Source organism: Dipteris shenzhenensis, chromosome 6 (genome assembly GCF_047967505.1).
Source record: "Dipteris shenzhenensis isolate YYH24624 ecotype China chromosome 6, Dip_SZ_1.0, whole genome shotgun sequence".
NCBI classification, from domain to species: Eukaryota; Viridiplantae; Streptophyta; class Polypodiopsida; order Gleicheniales; family Dipteridaceae; genus Dipteris; species Dipteris shenzhenensis.
Genome location: NC_141601.1, coordinates 28,123,044 through 28,140,069, shown reverse-complemented (window position 1 = coordinate 28,140,069; position 17,026 = coordinate 28,123,044). Strand labels below are relative to the sequence as shown.

At 40.3% G+C, this 17,026-nt stretch overlaps 1 pseudogene; it reads right to left on the bottom strand.

The window, feature by feature from the left end:
• Positions 1 to 238: 238 nt before the first annotated feature.
• On the bottom strand, positions 239 to 7,991 carry LOC147901007 (protein ENHANCED DISEASE RESISTANCE 2-like; annotated as a pseudogene).
• Positions 7,992 to 17,026: the final 9,035 nt, after the last annotated feature.

Sequence of the window (17,026 nt, the reverse complement as noted above, 5' to 3'; positions counted from 1 at the left end):
TTGATCTACATCCTTCCTTGACTTGAAGCTCTCTCACAGCTCCTCCATCAATGGTCTGGTTTTTTCATTCTCCCTTTCATTTGCTTTATCATTTCATCTTTATTGATGTTCAATGTGTTTTGCATTTTGTAGAGCCATTGGTAAAGAGCATCCTTGTCACCTCTCTGATCTTCAAGAACTTTTTCACCCCTACTAGCTCTTGCTCTATTTTTTCCCCATCCATTCTAACATCATCAAGCTATAGATGTAGCAGCTTGATGTAATTCTTTGCTTCTTTTCTTCTATGCTTTTCTATCTCGGCCAATTTTTTAGCGGCCTCAGCTTGCTCTCGTTCCTGCAAGGCTTTTGTTTCTACCTCCTCCACCTTGGCTTCTGCACCCTCCTTGAGAATTCTCTTATGTTGCATTGTCTTCGATCCATCGATAGCTTTCATATGCAAAAAATTCATCTTCCTATCATATTGCTAAAAAAATAATTTGAGGGAAGTCCCCATAAGATACATAGAAACTCCAATTGATTGAGATGACAATTTGGATTTGCCATCCTTGCAATTCTTCAAGTTAATCATCACACTATTGGAGATCTCCTTTGAGAAAGAGACCGTGCATCTGCTCAATTGCTCTACTACTGCTTGAACATGCTAGAACTTCACGGCTCCTCTCGTATCAGGAAATACCTCCTTTTCTATTTCAATACATCCTGAACATCTAGTAGGCTCGAAATCTTGACTCTACCATTTGTACTAATCAAAGCGTTTGGGTATAAATGTAAAATATCTAATCTGTTCCATGACTTCTCCAAGGATTGTGCTTGCAAATCACCTCTAGGAATGCCTAGCACCTTTTCAATCATGCTTTCATTTATGTTAATCTTCTAACTTTGACAGACAATGTATCCATCCTTCATGTTCACCTGATCTATCAATTTGGTGAAGATGGAGAGAGAATCCAAATCAGGCTTTCAAAGACTATGCAAGGAGCTCTCATATGTCATGACTTCAAGTTTAGGGGAGGAACGATTGTGTGAGGAACTCTTGCATGTCATGACTTCAAGACTAGGGGAGGAAAGACTGTGTGAGATGCTATCGAGACTGTGCAAAGATGGAGGAGTAGGGTGACACAATTGGGAGGGGATCCATTGTGAGAGGGGATAGAAGTTACAGGAAGAGTACAACAAAGAAAGGTCAAGAGGTGATAGTCGAGGAAGTTAGAATTGGTGGAGGAGTAATTAAATGAAACAATGAAAGGAGTCAGAAATGGGGAATGTAATGGATTAGTGGAGGCTTAAGTAGAGTGAAGGCCACCGTGGTGGTCCGGCGCATGTGATGGTGGTTATCTAAGGTAGCTAAACCATAAGTCTTTTTTTGCCAAAACAATTTGACGTGCATGAGATTAGATAGAGTGCACTCTATATATATATTCAAATTTTGATCGGGCTTGCATGCAATTTAATTACTATTAATTATCAATCATTGGCATGGTGGGTTCTTCATGATCATTTGGATGGCACTATAGGTGCACTTGCATGTGGTCTAAGGGTGCATTGAATGCATCTATGATGTGGGAAATCTTGCCTGTCCATATGGTGCACTGGCATGCATGCAATTCAATTACCACCAGTCATTGGCATGGCATCTCTATCATGATTGGTTGGATGTTCTGATGTTAATTACCATTCCATGCAATGGCATGTGATTGCATGTCGGGCTTGCATGCACTAATTTTTGGGGCAAAATAATTCTCAATTATTTTTAGTGTAGTTAATTACCAGTCAGTGTGGTGGCATGAGATTAAACAGTGGTTCATGCTTTATAATTGGGTGGGCTTGCACGCTGGCAATTATTTTTAGGGCAAAACAAGCAATCTAGTCTGGCATGCATGCAATTTTATTACCACTAGTCATTGGCGTGGTGGCTCCTTCATGATTATTTGGGCATCTCGATTATCTTTAGTGAAGTTAATTATACCAGTCACCATGGTGGCATTTGATTGCATGCCAAGCTTGCATGCAATTGTTTTTGGGCAAAACCATTCCCGATTGTTTTTAGTGCAATCACCATGGTGGCATGAGATAAAAAAGAAGCTGATTATTTCTTTAATTAGATGGGCTTGCATGCTTATGATTATTTTTGTAGAAAAAGAAGCAATCTAGTCCAACTACCACAGTGACATGAGATAAAATAGTGGCTCATGACTCTATAATTGGATGGGCTTGCATGTCGGCGATAAATTTTGGGGCAAAACAAGCCCACTACGAGGGCATGAAATAAAGTAGTGGCTCATGATTCTATAATTGTATGGGCTTGCATGCCAACAATTATTTTTGGGACAAAACAAGAAATCTAGTCCTAGTCATTGTGGTGCCCTCACCTTTAATGAGAAGGCCAAATTTTACCATTTTTTAAGGCCTTCTAATGAAGCTTTACAAGGTGGCCAGGAATGTGATTAATTGGTGGCTCAAATTCTGATTAATTGAAGATGGCTCATGATTATTTGGATGGCACAACCGGGCCTCTAGTCACCATGCTAGCTCGGATTTTGATTAATTTAAAGTGGCTTATTAAGATGGCTCATGATTATCTGGATGGCACCATTGGTCCTCCAGTCACCGTTGTGGCTCAAATTTTGATTAATTTAGGGGGGCTCATTAATATTATAGTGTATTTAACCATAGCCACGAACATGTTATGGCTACTTTTGTCTCATCCTCCCCTGCTTTGCTACTTTGCTCCATGCTCCCTCCTCTAGCTCTCACTTGCCCCTGCTTGGCTACTTTTCTCCATGCTCCCTCCTCCAGCTCTCATCTGCCCTTGCTTGGCTACTTTTCTGGCATGCTCTCTCCTCCATCTCTCATGTGATCATTTTCTCCCTTGCTCATCTGCTCCATTACTCACCCACTCTTTTCACATTGCCAAGAAAATGTAGGAAACATAGCCAACATTACCAACCCCGATACAACAAGATCCCAATCTTATCTGCTTTCTTGTACAAGCTCATTATGTTGCACTCACCAGGATTTGAAATGCCTACCCTTGTGGATTGTCTTCATAATCTCCATCGATTCCCCCCACATCTCCATGTCACCATCTTAGATGGAATGCACACACCTGGCCTCTTTATGTGCTCTATGAATTCCCTAGGCACGCTGACAAAGGGCTAAGGATTTTAAGAGAAGATTTTTCTTGTGTTGTTTGGGGGGGCATATTCTGAGTTCTACATTTGTGCAAGATCTTTGGTCTCTCCATCGTCTCCTCCATTGGATTCCCAAATATTTGGATGTAGCAAGCTGGGCTGGCCTCCATGAATATGATAATGTATAGTGGTCTATCAGCCAATTGGCAATACTCCATGAGGCTCCAGCAATCATGTTGAGTTGTTAGTCTTAATAAATTATCTTTGGATGTAGATGTAATGTCTTTTATTCAATTTTTGCTCGATGGAACTCTTTGCAATTGCTGAGTTGTTATAAATTGTCTTTGGATGTAATCACTTTGTTAAAATTTCTCTCTCAGCAATGGCTCAGTTGTTATACTCACAACAGGTGTAATCTCTTTTAAGTTTTAACTTTAATATAAGTAATACTATTCTCATAATTGTTACTGGTAGTAGTCATTTGCGGGTTGCAGTCATTGCACAAGCAATTGTGCACAAGGAAACACATTTTCCTTGGTTTTAGGATTCAATAAGCACTAAAATAGTTCCAAGAACTAGCACAGTGGTTGCAAGGAAATATATTTTCTTCGCTTTACGATTAATTACAACCCGCACTAAAATAGAACTAGTGCAGTGGTTGCACATGGAAATACATTTTCCTTGGTTTTAGGATTAACTACAAGCAGCACTGAAATAGTTCCAAGAACTAGCATAAGAACCAATGTGGTGGTTGCAAGAAAATACATGTTGCTTGGTTTAGGATTAACTGCAACCCAATGTGGTGGTTGCACAAGGAAGCACATTTTCCTTCATTTAGGGTTAACTTTAAAACAAAGGAAAATGTATTTCCTTCATTTAGGATGAGCTTTTAAACGAAGGAAAATGTTTGACTTTGTGCAACCACCGCACTAAAATAGAACCAGTACCGTTGTTGTTGCAAAGAAATACATTTTCCTTGGTTTAGGATTAACTGTAATCCGCACTAAAATAGAACTAGTGCGGTGGTTGCACAAGTAAATACATTTTCCTTTGTTTAGAATTAACTTTTAACCACTTGTTCTCCATGACAAATCTATGAACAATTGTGGGACTCCAAAGCGAGTATCACACATGACCCGGCAAATTAACGTAAATACATTTTCTTTGGTTTAATTACGAGTAGCTACTACAGCCATCTCCAAGAACCAGCATGGTGGTTGCACCAAGCCATCATTGAGGCAGTCACAAATGTAGATCAATGCAAGCTAAAGATTCGATAAGTGCCTCAATTGACTTGATTATCTCCAAATTTTTTCTTGATTGCTCAATATTTTTTTACATCATAGTCCAAGATGTTTAATAAAGGATTCCAAGTCTTTCATTTCATCTATGCCAAGTGCTTTGTTCTTTGTGACAACAAGTCTAGTTTCCTCCAATGGAATTATTTGTTGTAATAAAGCATATGGCTCACTCCATAGATTATCTCCATCAACTGAATAGTGCTTTCATTGCATAATTGATTATTATTATGCATGCTAAACCAAAAGTAGTGTGGATTTGTGTGTCCTCGAAGTGCATCATCTCCTCATTGTCAATATGGCCCTATGAATGCTCTCCAATCTACCATCCTCTCTAAGATTACCACTTATGATTCTTCTTTTTGCGAACCTCCAATTTTTTCCCAAAAGTAGCATATCATCCATTGTCAAAACATCCCTTGACTTCAACTCACCACAGATAACACTAGATATTTGATCTATGTCCTCATGTGTATGGCTGACAAGAAGAAAGCCAACTTCCACTTCTTCAAATATTTTCAAACCAACTAGCATAGAGCATAAAGCAAATATATATCTATTCTTGTTTTCTTTGCAACAATTATCAACTTGTATATGCAAGAAGGTGCAAGGTAAACATCCATGTGCATCTCTGACCTTTTGTATTGCTTTCATGATAAATGTTGCCACTTAGTTGCTATCATGTTCATGGTAAACTATCAATCCATACATCGCAAAATAGTCAGTATCCATGTACTAATACTCCACATAAGTGTGTTTAGTCTCCACATTTACACTCCAATGGTGGTGGAGTACATCTATATCTTGGCAAAGTTGTTGTATTTGGATCCATGCCATCAATGGTGATGCACATGAACTTATCAACATGTGAAATAGCTTCCCCTCTCCAAGAAGCGTACAACATTCTCGCATCCTACACATGATGTAAATAGATCATTCGTCATGTTATATATTTTTCTTGTTGTTGCTCACATTTACTATGTTGAATGGAATTTTCCAATTCATCACATGTCTTACATTTTGACATCCTTTGCTTTGATACTATCTCAACATGGAAAAAATGTCCACACCAAATTTTATATAAGGTTGACCTTGGAATCATGCTTTCATCTCTCTCTTGTGCATGGCAAAAAATGTCTACACCAAATTTTATATAAGGTTGACCTCGAAATCATGCTTTCATCTTTCTCTTGTAAAGTTTTATTAATAGTTTCTAGGACAACCTTCTTTGTCCTTGCCAAAGGAAGATGGTGTTGGCATTCCACACTTCCATTCCAAAATTCTTTGGTGAAGATGAGGCTATGGCAATGCATGGTCTACAAGGGCTTCCTTTAATGTTGCAGCTACAATTATTTTGCTTCCATGGTGTTTAATCTTGTAGGCATTTCCATGAAATGTATGAATCACTTTAACTTTCACCTCTACCTAGATGGTCCAGTCTGTGCCATTCTGTGCCATGTGATAGTCTAGTTAACCATTGATGTCCTTGATTGCAAATGGCTCTCCCATTAACCATAGGTTTCAACCTAGGTTTATAGAGACTTGACCTTAAATCATGATCACCTTGATGAAAAAAGTCAGAAAACTATTGAAGAAGATGGATATGTCTATTAGGCCCTGTCTTAACCCAAATATCGAGATGATGGTTATAGATGCCACTATGGTAGTCTTCGTAGCTTCTATATTTTATTTTCAATTTGGAGCCCATTTGTGTTACTGTTCTTTTCTTCTGATAATAATTTGTTGTGACTTCCACCACATTGAAGAAAATTGTCTTAGGCAAATTTGATTTCAAGAAAGATAATCCCCCATTTGATAGTATTATGGACCTATAGATGAGATGTAGTATTATGGACCTATAGATGTGGCATACTATCCATTGCATTTTCAATGATGCCTCACTAGTCATCTTAATTACCTCCACCATGAAAAGAAAATTCTGAGCGTAGCCCTTAAATCTTCCAAGTGCTAAGACTTCTATAGAGAAAAACATCTCAACTTTTTGTTGGAAACAAGCAAGCTGAGCAAAATGGAGACAAGAAGATGGACACAAATGAAGAACTGTCTCATAGAATGAAGAGAAATGAGGGCCATATGTAGGCTACCTCTACATCCACACTGACATCATAGATGACCTCATACCAAAGGCCACCAAGCTCCTAGAATCTCTCCCCTATCCTCTAGAAGCATCTAGCTCCACTTAACACACCTAACTGCCCCTCTAGCACACACATAGGATCACAAGTGTGCCTATGGAGAGGCAAGACATTGACAAACCCCAACAAACCCCCCCTCAAGGGACTGCCTCAATCTATGTCAAGGATATAGCTAGCACAAGGTGTCACATGCCATCTCATGGTGGTCATGGATCTATCAATGGCTAGGATCTCAAGCTAGCAAGGGTCCCCATGGGTGTAAGGTAAACAAAAGAGATACAAAAGACCTTCCAATGGTTATCTCCCCTGCATGTACATGCACACAATGTCTGAACAAGGTACCATGGAGCAAAAACACATACACATGGCCTACATCATATGGTGACCAAAGGTGTTTACAAAAAACATAAAAGTTTATTACAATCATTTTGGAGGACTGTCCAGGCAGAGTACCTTGACAACTAGGGGAGATACAAGTGGAGCTCAAAAACATACTCATCATCTCGTGGATGATGTGGGCTTGACAAGAAGCCTCTTCTTGTAGCAAAGCAAAATATCCATGTCAAGGCAAGGTCTTACCACATGGGCAGTTTTACTAGCAAGCCAAGCCATTATGATGAAGTTTTGAGAAGCTGAAGATCATGGTTTGGATTGTTGTCATCTCCAAAGATCGAGTCCTTTCCATCTTCCCTCTTGGCATACGACAGTCCTAATCTCGACTTCCCTTCTGTAAGTATACCCACTCTCGAATTCGTATCAGGACCAGAGAAGCCACCCATCACCGGTGCTAGCGGCGGTCCTATCAGCAACCCGTCTGGACCATTTTGTTTATCAGAGAGTTGATGATATTTACAGGAGGCAGCCCATCCCAAAATGCAAATAGCTTGCTCACCCACTGTTGTCTTGACGATCCAGGGTCCATTCACGATGTTAATGATAAGTTTCAAGCAAGAATTTTGGAACGCATCATCCTCGACAAGGAATCGCTCCATCAAGGAGCCCTCAGGAATTGGATCAAGCGACACAAAATAGGCGATCGCGTTGTAATTATCCTTGCTGGGTACTTGCAGATTGAAAGCCCAGATGAAAGGCACGTCATTTTCTTGCCCCTGGCATGCTTCTTCCATGGCCGCCCTCACTCGGTTGTTGGGATGCCTCATAACCTCGTGGATCTTGGTAGAGCTCTTGATCCAATCGAATGCCAAGGGCTGGAGAAGCCATTCGTCAGTGGGGATCTTGGCCTTGGAAATGAGATAATCAAGGCCCCTAATGAGAGAATTGTGGCCTACAGGGCAAGCCCAGCCATCGACGCAGTCATCTAGAGAGAGTAGAGGAATGGCTCCTCCAGCCTTGAGCTTCTGTATCCAATCCGGATCCTTGGCATCCTCTTCTGCGGGCATCATCATGTTGGAAGAAGCAATTGAGGAATAAAAGAGGAGGAAGAGGAGGGGGGAGATGCCATAGCTGAGGGTCACGAGGTCTGATGAGCAAAAGACGATGCAAAGAGTGAGAGTGAGCAACAAGACAGAGGAGAAGATGATGATGAGGTGGTGGAATCAGGCTCAAGGAGGGTGGTACCGCTCTGATACCATGTTGGAAATGAGCAAGCTGAGCAAAATGGAGACAAGAAGATGGACACAAATGAAGAACTGTCTCATAGAAGGAAGAGAAATGAGGGCCATATGTAGGCTACCTCTACATCCACACTAACATTATAGATGACCTCATACCAAAGGCCACCAAGCTCCTAGAATCTCTCCCCTATCCTCTAGAAGCATCTAGCTCCACTTAACACACCTAACTGCCCCTCTAGCACACACATAGGATCACAAGTGTGTCTATGGAGAGGCAAGACATTGACAAACCCCAACACTTTTTCCCCTTCAAAATAAGGTTTCTTGATATCTTGAAAGCATATCTTTGGAACGATTTCATCTCAATCCCAAAGATTTCTATGTGCTTGCATATCCAAAATGTCACATTGCAAGATATCACCCAATGTTTCAAAGTCCCCATGTGGATATTCTAAGTGTACATCAGCAGGATTGGTCACATTGTTGATTATCACTACGCATCTTATCTCACCACAATGTTGGAAATGGCACATGTTGATAGGATCAAGACTACGAATTCGTCCAAATGCGACCACTTCATTCTTCTCATATAACACCACATCCATGCCATCTGTAAGGCTGAGTACCTACTTTAGAAGAAAAAAATAGCAACTCCAAAAACGGTCCCAAAAATCTCACACTTGTAATTATTAACATTAGAAACACTTAATTTTTATAACAAATCAACAAAATAAAACATCCCCAAACTTAAATCCTAAAACCCTAGATCGTAAATAGTACATCTTAGACCTTAGACTAAAACCCTAGGTGCAAATTCTAGCCCTAAACCGTAAATCCTATACCCTGGACCCTTGACCCTAGACACTTGCTACTACTTCTAAGACCATGAAATCTAGATCTTAGATCCTAGGACCTAGATCCTAAACTTTAGACCTTAAACCCTAAATCAAAGATGATAGATCCTAAATCCTATCTAAATCCTAAATTACAATGAATAATGCAAAAAGTATCTTAATTTGTGGAACAGTTTGGGGTTGCACCCAACCTATTGCACAAGTTAAGAAAATTTATTGATTTGTGCAATAGGTGAGGTGCACCCAACGTGTTGCACAAATCAAGGAATTTTGATGATTTGTGCAATAGGTTGTGTGCATGCCCAAAATTGCACATGCAAAGGTTGATAATGCACCCAAGCTATTGCACGTGCAATAGCTTGGGGGTGCATATAACATGTTGCACAAATCATCAAAATTTCTTGATTGTGTAATAGGTTGGGGGTGCAAGCAACCTGTTACACAAATCATCAAATTTTCATGATTTGTGTAACAGGTTGGGTGCACCCGGCCTGTTGTATCAAATTTTCATGATTTGTGCAATAGGTTGGGTGTGCTCCCAACCTATTGCACAAAGCATTACCCATCAAATATCGGCATATACATTAGAAGCACAACAAAGTATATTTTTCAAGACCCAAGGATGATGCATAGTAAGGTACAAGGATTCAATCATATTCATCTCAAACCAGGAAAGTGATACCCAATGGGTATGATACTTTGTGGAGGCCTTAAAATTACATAGTTTAAGGCCTATCAAAATATCATACCCATTTGAGTCAAGCATTTGGGATCGTACTACACCAATCATACATGTTTTACAACACTCATGCATGATACATTGTATGAAATAAGAAAATATGGATTCTAAACTACACAAATGATATCTGATTGATATGATACTTTGCACAAGCCTTAAAATATGAAAGTTTTAAAAGGCTTTTGGAAAGTATTATACTCATAGAAGATAAGCACATATGCTAAAAGCACATTGATGTATATTTTTGAACATCGAGCTTACAAGTCCATAGTTTATGATTTTGGACATAAATTTCCTTAGTTTATGATTCTCTAATATTCTTCAATGTTTGAAAAGTATTTGTTGAGTCTTAGTTTTTTTTAAAAATATTTAAATTTTATTTTTAAATGATATATTTATATTTTTTAAGTAAATAAATAAATTATATTTATATTTTCTAAAATATGATACTGATGATTTACATAATTTACTACTTTAATGGGTTATGAATATTTTTTAAAAACATGCTAAATATATTATATAAAGGTCTAGTTTATATCAATAATTTTATAATTTGTAAAATAATTACAATTATATATTTTCATTGAATATAGTAATTATATTATTTATTTTATACCAATAATTATATAATGAAAAATAATTATTATTATATTTATTACTTAAAACATTTTTTATAAATATATATCATAAACTTATAAGTTATGCTATAAATATTTATATTGAATATATAAATTATATATATATATATATATATCCCATATTAATGTGCTAATGTTAGGGAAGAGTTGAGTGTGAGGGAAATCTCTCTCCAACTTATTGCATACACAACCGCGTGGGGAGCCCAAAACTTGCAGCAACTACAATGGTTTTGAGAAATCTTAAGTAATAGGTTTGAAAAATATTTAAAAGTTTCAAAATTTTCAATTTGAAGTTGTTAGCCACGTAATATGTTTGAAAGACATTTAAAAAATTTTAAAAGTGTAAAGAAAAATAAGTTTCTTTGAAGTTGCATACGCAATTTTAACAAAAACCAAGTTTTTTGAAGTACAATACGTTGTCAGATTTTTTTGAGAAATCTTGAAAAATTAGAAGTTGTTGCATATGCAATAGGTTGGGAGACTAAATTTCTTAAAAAAATAAAAAAGTTTATAATTTGAAGTTGTTGTGTACACAATACGTTGGAAAGCAACTCACTTGTTGCAGCATTTGGAAAATTTTGCCAATTCGAGCAATTGGTTGCGATGAGGAGAGAACCATGACGTTTGAAGAATGAAGTTTGGAATAAAAGAGGGAGTCAAGTCAATCCTACTTATACTAAACTAAAAGTCTGCCCTACACCTAATTATATCTTTGCCTCTCATAAAGTCCATATTTCCTCCCAATTCTCTCATTCTTAGTTTGGGCTACTCCTCCTCCTCCTCCCAAGTACTGCCTCCTCCCCCTCTCTTTTCTCTTCTCTCCTCCCTTCCTCCTCTCCCATCTCCCCCTCTCCTCTTCCCTCTCCCACCCACTGCCCCTCCCCCTTCCACCCCCTCCTCCTCCCTCTCTCCTCTTCCACCCTCCCCTCCTTCCCTCCCCCTCTCCTCTTCGCCTCCCTTCGCCTCCCCCTCCTCCCTCGTCGCTCCTCCCCTCCCCTTCACGGCTCCCCCTCCCCCTCCTTTGACATCGCTCCTCCCCTCCCCCTTGTGGCTCCTCTCCCTTCCATGCCACTCCTCTCTCCTCTCCCCTCCCCCCTCGTGGCTCATCTCACCTCCCTACTACTCCTCTCTCCTCACCTCTCCTTCCCCCAACTGTCCCCCCCTTGTTGCCCCTCCCCTTCCCCCTTGCCGCTCCTCTCCCTTCCCCCTCACCATTCCTCTCCCTTCCCCCTCGTGGTAGCGACCATCCCCTTCCCCTCTCCTCTTTGCCTCCCCTCCCCTCCCACCTCCCCCTCGCTGCCGTGACCCTCCTCTTCTCTCCATCTCCCCCTCGCTACCATGACCCTCCCTACCTCCTCTCCTCTCTCCCTCCCCCTCACACCACGACTGATCCCCTCCCCTCCCCCTCTCCTCTCCACCTCCCCTCCCCTCCAGCCGAAACCTGCCTCCCCCCCCCCCCTCTCTCTCTCTCTCTCTCTCTCTCTAGGTTGGGTGGGGTGGGGTGGGGTGGAAGGGGGTGTGAGGGGGGTGGTGATCTCTCTCTCTCTCTCTCTCTCTCTCTCTCTCTCTCTCTCTCTAGGTTGGGTGGGGTGGAAGGGAGTGTGAGGGGGGGGGGTTAGCATGCGCAACAGGTAGGTTGGGTGGGGTGGGGTGGGGTGGGGTAGAAGGGGATGGTGAGAGGAGGGGGGGTTTAGCGTGCGCAACAGGTGGGTGGGGGGGGTTAGCGGGGCATGGGGGGCTTAGCCAGGGGGTAGCGGGGGGTTAATCGGGGGAGGGGGTGGAGGGCTTAGCAAGAAGGGTAGCAGGGGGTTAACCGGGGGAGGGGGGCGGGGGACTTAGCCAAGGGGTAGCGGGGGGTTAACCGAGGGAGGGGGTAGGTGGATAGGGAGCTAGCTGGAGGAGGGGGATTGGTCGAGGGGGGGGTTAGTGGGGGGAGAGGGGGGGGGTTAGCCGCAAGTTGGGGGGGGTAGGGTGGGGTTAGCTAGGGGAGGGGGGGTTAGCGACAAGTTTGGGGAGTCAAGGGGGCTAGCTGGGGTGGGTGAGGGGTGGGGGGGGTATAACGACAGGTTTCGGGGTAGGGGAGGTGCGGGGGGGGGGTAGAGGGGTTGGCTGGTGTAGGTGGGGTGGGGGGTAGGGCGATCAATTAAGGGGGGTTAGCAAGTTTAATTTATTTTTATTTTATCTTATTTTAATTTTAGTTATATTTATATATTACTTTAATTTTTATTTAAATATCTTAATAAATTTTGTATTTTTAATAAAAATAGTTTTACTTTTATTTTATCTTAATTTTGTTTCATTTTAAAATATAAATTTATATATATTATATACTTACATTTAAAAAACTTAAATTTTTATTTCATCTTAATTAGTTTTTAAAATAAGAGCTTAATTATAGCTTAAAAGTAATTCAATATAAAAAGTATTTTTATTTCATCTTTTTAGGCAGGTAGCATTGTGGAATGAAAAAAAATCTAGCTTCTAGTTGAGCCACGTGTCACATTTTAAATCTCAATACTTTTATGTTAATTTTAAAATGGGTCACAAAGATTGAAGGGGCATCCTTGTCGACTAAATGTTGTTGTTGTTCAGTTATGTTCAAACAACAAATAATGGAAAACACATCATATGATCAGATCTAGTGTAGAGAATGAAGGGGAAGCTCCCTGATCATTCGGTCCTGGGATAGTGTTCAATCGATCGAACTCCATTATCATGCTCATGTACCATTGACATCAAGCGCCACAACCATTGAGCTTCAGAATCGATCAGCATCGCGTAGTATTTGAATTGAAGAATCGATGAGTCTCACATCCGAGTCAAGAACCGCCGGTCATCATGGATCAGAAAAGAATCGGCAGAATTTTGGAAATTACGTACCATTGAATTGAAGAATCGCTAAGCCTCACGTCCAAATCAAGAACCCAACATCATGGATAAAAAGAATCGGCAAATTTTTTGAAATTACATACCATTGAATTGCAGAATCGATCAGCCACGCATCCAATTCAGGAATCAAACATTGTGGATTGGAAAAGGATCGGCAACGGAGACTGACTCATCACGGAATGACCATTCGAGCAATCCCTGGCTACAATGGACCCCTTCATGCACAATCATCTAATAGGCAGATCCTACACACACCCAGCAACCATCAGTTTTGACCAACACATGCGACAAGATGACTATACTTTTGCTTTACCCCCAGAATTTTTCACCTCTTCAAAAATCCCCGACATTGATAATGTGCTGCTTGGTTCTTTGCCGGACTTTTCTCCTTCAATGGCCATTCATTCATTCTGAAAATACTCTACAAGAAATCTTTTAATGTGCTCCAAAGGAATTGTTAAAATGCATTACAGACAGTCGATTCCAGGCCATAAGGAAGGGACTATCTGTACGTGTAGGTAGTGCAAGTGGGAGATCATGAGGCACAATGCAAATATTTCAGAGCCGAAGCAAATGATGAAGAGGAAGAGCTAAATTATTAAAGCATAATCAAAACTTGCAACGAAGCATCTTTGTGTATTTTGGGGTTTTAAAAAGTTATTTCAGCTAATACTGCAAATGACGTGAGAAGCTTTCAAAACCCACTCTAGCACATATTTGAGAAAAGAACAAATAGACCTCATAATGATTGATGGTGTGTTTGAAGTTTCCTTCATATGTAGAAGATACCCTAGTTGCTACATTGTACTCATGCAGATTTTTGCAAGCTCCAAGGCCAGCCATGATCATGAACTCCCAAGAGAAAGTGCCCTCACCATGCTAACCGGTGAGTTTCCCATCATTGTAATGAATTAAATTTTTCACAAACTATTGCGATTGCTCCCTTGACATAGCCAAAAAGTATGGACAAGGCATTTGCAATCCAGTGATCACATATTCATATGCAAACTGTTTGTTGAAGCTAGTTACAATTCCAAGTGCAACCAATAAGGCTTTGGGCACTATAAATGAACCCGTTGACATCAAATAGTTGCTATGTGTAGTATAATAAAATTGTTTCTCTTGCAAAATTAATTGCTAATGAGTCATAGTAGCCCAATTCTATCATGTCAAGTCTTTAGAATACTAAAATCCAATCATAAACTCGCATACACCAATGCACATGTGCTTCATAAAATCTCGTTCTTTCTTCTTCACTCCTAGTTACATAAATTCTAAGAACTTATGTTGCTACCTTTGAATCAAATAGGGTGGTGAATGTACATGATCTTTTCAAATTTTGTTTGGTGCATATGATAGCATCCAAAATCGAAAAGAATCAAAGTAGTATGTGCATGTGGAGCACAATGACTATGTAGAAAAATCATGTACAATGAGTATAACTTATGTGATCCTATACGTAGATGTGCATTTCCCCCTCTTAAGTTGTGGGTCATCCTTCGCCATTGGAAACAAAGACCAAAAAATAAGATGAAGGGAAGAGGATAAAAATCCAAGAAGTAAGATGCTCGCCTGGATCAAACATTGGCCAATCAAACATGACTTCGTGAAGAATGGTGTGTATGGTAGCATGCCAAACATGTCACAAGTTGCCGTTGTTTCTGCAGCGGCTCTATAGAAGAGACATCTAGATGTGAAGCTAGTTGATGTAGCTACGAATAAATAATCAGGGCGACTGTGACATACAAGAGTGTCACCCAAAAAAAAAGAATTGCAACAATGTCAAACGTATGCTACAGTAGTGCAATCTCTTTCAAATGATACGGGGTCAAAGAAGACCGCATAGTCAGTGTGTACAAAATCATCCCAGGGTTGCATAAAAGTGGGGGTCAAAGATGCAAGTATGATGCTCTACTTTGCTGAAGAAGAGGACCATAAAATTGACAATGTATGACAACCTGTCAAACCTCTATGCTCAACTGTCATGATCTCAAGGTGATCTAATGTGTGCATCGCTAAACATATGCTAGCATAGAATGTAATATCTATCAAAGGCTCAAGGTGGAGTTGATAGTATAAAGGCCTAAGAGCTTGAAACATCACTGAAAATGCATAAGATATCCCTTAGCACTAGTTTGGTAGCTCAACAGGACATAAAAGTATTCTTTTTAGGGTTCCAAATGGGTCTCTTTGTGGTTTGAACCTCTATCTAATGGAAGAGCTACTGCACTCAATTCAGGCATGTCCGCATCCAATGTAAACATCCTGCCCTTCTTCTTCCCTTTTTCTATCAAGCGACCTTTATTTTTCATATCCTCAACAAAGCATCCATGAGGATTAAATCTAACCTGCAAGCCCTACTCAACCATTTGACCAATAGAAACCAGGTTCTTAGTGATATTCGGGACATGAAATACACCAGACAGGTATTTCTTTTTCCCATCCTGCATAGACAAAGGAATTTTACCAATCTGCACAATAGGATGTGCAGTATCATCACCAATCTCCACAAATCCTGGTCTTTCCATTTTCCTTGCATCCTGCATCCATTCTGCATGACCTGTCATGTGGTTTGATGCACCTGAGTGAACATACCACACATCATTGCTTTCTTCTACACTTGTCATAGAATTTTGGTCATGTGCTGCACCATAAACAATGCTCATTTCTGTCATCACCCTGTCTACTAGAGGATGCATAATTGCCTTGCTGCAATTTTCCATTCATGATGTCATTCTGCTTTTTGTAGCAGTCTTTAGCCATATGACCCATTTTACCACGGTATCAGCATTCAACATTGATGTTTGCATTTTGGCCTCTCTGCCATCCACCATGACCTCTTTGGCTCCCCATGCCTCTAAAGTTACCACGTCCTCCTCCATAGGACTGGTTTTCTTGAATTTGCTGCATATTCTGATTTCTGCCACGGCCTACAGATTGGTCTGCTCTACCTCTGCCTCTACCTCTTCCAACATTTGAGTAGAAGACAATTTGTTTTGAAGTTTCTCCTGAAGAAGATGCACCACTATTTCTCTGCTCTTCAGAAATTAGAAGAGCAATCAACTCCTCAAAATCAGGATATTTTTCACGGACGGTAATGGATGTCCAGAATTGTGCATAATCCTTTCATTCAAGGTCACCAAAACTAAATCATCATCTTCCACTGGCAACCCAATGGAAGCAAGTGCATCTGCAATCTTCTTCACCTTCATGTGGTAGTCATTGATGCTCATATTTTCTCTCTGCACATTATGCACCTCTTGCTTGAGCTACATTTTCCTGGCTTACGTATTTGTGCTGTACATTTTTGTCAAAGTATCCCATGCCTCCTTCGGCATGCTTGCATCCTGAATATGCACAATTATAGAATCTGAAATATTGACAGACAGCCAGTACATAACTTTTATGGCTCTCTCATGCCATCCTTTAAATGCCTGCAACTCCTGTTGATTGGGAACATTAGGAATAACTAGTTCTTGTTCAGCTCCAGTAATGAGCTCCCATTACCCTTTTTCCTTGAGGAAATTCGTCATTCTAAACTTCCATGCTTGGAAGTTGTTCTTGTTAAGCTTTTCAGTGACTATCTATGAAAGAGCATCAGACACCATTACAGAACACTACATAAATATTTTGTCACTACAAAAAACACAACTTTTGCCTCACAAGGGCAAATCTACAAAACTGACGAAAGTGGTATTTGACCACACAGTCACTTCCTAGTGATGATTTTGCATCAATAGGCAATAA